Source organism: Triticum dicoccoides, chromosome 3B (genome assembly GCF_002162155.2).
Source record: "Triticum dicoccoides isolate Atlit2015 ecotype Zavitan chromosome 3B, WEW_v2.0, whole genome shotgun sequence".
In the NCBI taxonomy this organism is placed as follows: Eukaryota; Viridiplantae; Streptophyta; class Magnoliopsida; order Poales; family Poaceae; genus Triticum; species Triticum dicoccoides.
The window spans coordinates 165,459,277-165,462,678 of record NC_041385.1 but is presented as its reverse complement, the minus strand read 5'-3'; positions in this window follow the sequence as shown (position 1 = coordinate 165,462,678).

Below are 3,402 nucleotides of genomic sequence, written 5' to 3'. Positions count from 1 at the left end.
GGGAAGACGGTGAGGGGCTCCCTCGGCGCGGTCCTCGTGCGGCGGGGTCGAGGTAGTGTGGTCGTGGAAGGGCGAGAGGGAGCAGTGGGACGAGGGGGAGGGAGTGGGTGCGAGTGGGGGCGGGGGTTAGGGTTTCGAGGGAGTGGGGGATAAGGGGGACCGAGGTGAGCCGGCCTGGCAGCCCATCGGCCTGCTGGGCCGAGGCCAAGATAGGCGGGTTCCTTTTCACTTTTTTTGTTAGCTTTGTTTTTTTTCTGTTTTTGTTCTTTATTTATTTTCCCTTTCAGCTTAGTTTCATTTAAAATTTAGTTTTACAAAAATTACAACTAGCACCTAATTACTACTAATAAATAATCTACTGCCCTTTAATTTTTGGCAACTAAATAAAGTGGTTTAATATCATATTAATCGTAAAAAGGCATTTAATTAATTGTTTTTTTACTGTTTTTATTATTTTCGAGCATTTAACATTTTGTAAAGGAGTGGTTTCTCCAACACTATTTCTTGAGAACTATTTGGCTCACTCTGAACATTTCAGTTTTAATATTTGAAAACTTTCATTGTTTGCTTGACTTTAATTTAAATTCGAACCGGTTTTGAACTAACGCGAGATTAGTAACAGTACTCAAGGTGTCGTGGCATCATTTGCAGAGGTTTGCTATAGCTTAAGTATCCGGGCGTCACAATTCTCCTCCACTACAAAAAATCTCGTCCCAAGATTTAAGCGGTGGAGTAAGGGGAGGGGGAGGTGCTGGTAGCGAAAAACCTAACAAGTCAAGCAAGTGAACTTCATTGTTCGAAGCACGAGTGAACTTCGCGACGGAAAAAACTGCACGCTTGTGTTTTTTTGGTACATTTTTTGCTCTAGTTTTTTAACCGTTGTCGGAATGTGGCGTTTAATATATCGTTGAAAAGTTGTGGATTAGGCGCAACTTTGCCATGTTGAACACTTTTTCGAAATTCCTCATGGTCTAAGAGCAGTTTCGAAAATGGTACGACCAACGACAAGTGGCAGCGATCGTTTTTTCATGTTTTTTTAAACCGCTCGTCGAAATGAAGTAAATGATACATCGTTAAAAAGATATCGTCATGGCGCATATTTTTCATATCTATTATTTTCTCTAATCCGTACGGTTTAAGAGCAGTTTCAAATTTACTAAATCGAGGAATTCTGTTTTTCATTTTTTTTTCAAATTTTCCGTACTGTTTTTGCTCTAGTTTGTGAACTGTTTGTCGAAACGAGGCGTGTGATATGCCATCGGAAAGCTAGGTATGAGACGCAACTTTCATATGTTGAAATGTTTTTGATATTCCTTACGGTTTTAAGTTAATTTTGAAAATCGTGCGGCAGACGATGAGTGGCAGCGGCCGTTTTTCGCATATTTTTTACAAATCGCTGGTCGAAATGATTCAAACGATACGTCGCTGGAAAGATATCACCGAGGTGCACCTTTTTCATGTAGAACGCTCTCTCTAATTCTTTACGGTTTAAGAGGAATTTCCAATTTACCGAAATGTGGACACTCTGTTTTTTGCGACACCCAAATCGACGTGGGTACTTCATCCGACTGAAAACCGCACTGCATCGGACGAAAAACCGCACTGCATCAGACGGGTAAGAGAACTGCATGGTTTCTTTTATCCAAATGTAATTCTTTCAAGGACGAGAAAGTAGAGTGCACTTCACATCGGGTGTAAATGGACCACAACACTATCAAGAAGTGAACCGCATTACTTTTTTTCGCTTCCGTAACAATTTTTTTGCACTTACGGGATGAACAACATCACACGGCTGACCGCACTACTTCAGAATGAAAACCGCACTGCATCGGACAGGCAAGCGAGCTGCATAATTTCTTTTGTCAGACGTAATTTTTCTCAAATGAGTTTTTGTTGTCTTTTCTTTCAATTTTTTTGTGAACGAGAGTGTACCGCGGAGAGGAGCCAAGTGAACCGCGGCATATATCAAAGTGAACCTCATTACTATCTTTGTTGTTGCGCTAATTTTTTTGCATTTTCATGTTGGGCGCAAGTGAACATCATCACTCTCAACAGTGAACCACATCCGAGGACCAAACGCACTACAAGTGTTGATGTAGTCAATAGATTTTTGAGAAACACGAAACAAATTACACTTTCATCGAGTGGTTATGAGCTGCTACACAAATTGGAGTGAGAGAATCAAAAACAAATAGCTACCTATGTTTTTCCCCACACTAGCACTGAAAGAATGCTATTCAGTTGTATCTACACTTGCTGAATGCTCACAAACCTCTGCATCTAAACTCTATCAAGCCTGTAGTTGCCATCTACATCAATTACCATCTCTTTCTAACTTCCTATACAGTAGTCTGTGAATCATTCTCTATACCAGAGTAACTAACATGACTGACCTTGGCAACCAGCTAAGTAAGGACAAGCCAGTCAGGAGCACTGAAGTATATCTCGGCCTCCTCTCTCAGTAAAAAATGCATGGCCAGTCGGCGAGCAGCACCATTGGAAATCTACCAAGCATGCCGCACACTGCACCACATGGCATGACCCACCGAACCACACAACACACCCCGCCGAGCTGCATAGTCGTTCTGGCGAGGGAGGCGCACCGCACTGGAGCTGGAAGAGACTTCGGCCTTGATGCCAAACTTTAATGGAGAGCCAGCCCAGGACTTGCCGCCGGCCGCCACAGATGTACAGCCCGCCACCGGTACCACCCAGCTGTACTGCAATGAGGACCCAAGCGAACCGCTCCTACAAAAACATACAAAAATCTGAAAGAAACACAATGAGGCATCCATAGGCGAACCGTATGGAGTCCGTTAACGAACTGCTTGTGCGCTGTTTCTGAACCATAGGTCGTGCACGATTAGCCGGCGAACTGCAACACACATTTTAGAGAGCTGCATGTTCTTCTTGCTCGAGCTGCATATCCAAAATCCAAAAAAAAATGTAAAAAGCGCCTTTTTCTGAACTGCACCAGGGGCAGGTTGGTGCTGCACGGGACTGCACGGGGGGCAGGGTGTTGCTGCACAGGACCGAGGCAGGTAGGGGTCACGGCAGCACTGACCCCAAGCTGTCCATCTAGGGGGGATTGGGGGTCATGGGAGGGGAAGCCAGGTGCTGGAGGAGTTGCACGCTCACCGGATGATGGAGGAGTTGCATGCTCGCTCGACGAAGAAGGAGGTACGCATCCCACCGGTGACACCGAACAGCTCCGTTTGGGGCGGAAGTGCAGGAACGCGAGTCCCCGTCGGAGGTTGAGACGCGGCCGTGCGGATCTGGTCGTGAGGGTCCTGGATCCGGTCATGAGGGTCATGGATCCGTCGTGGGTGGCGGCCGGTGGTTGGAGGCGGTGGGGGCGTGCCGCCCATGGGAGGTAGGTGGGTGAGCGCCGGCCATGGGAGG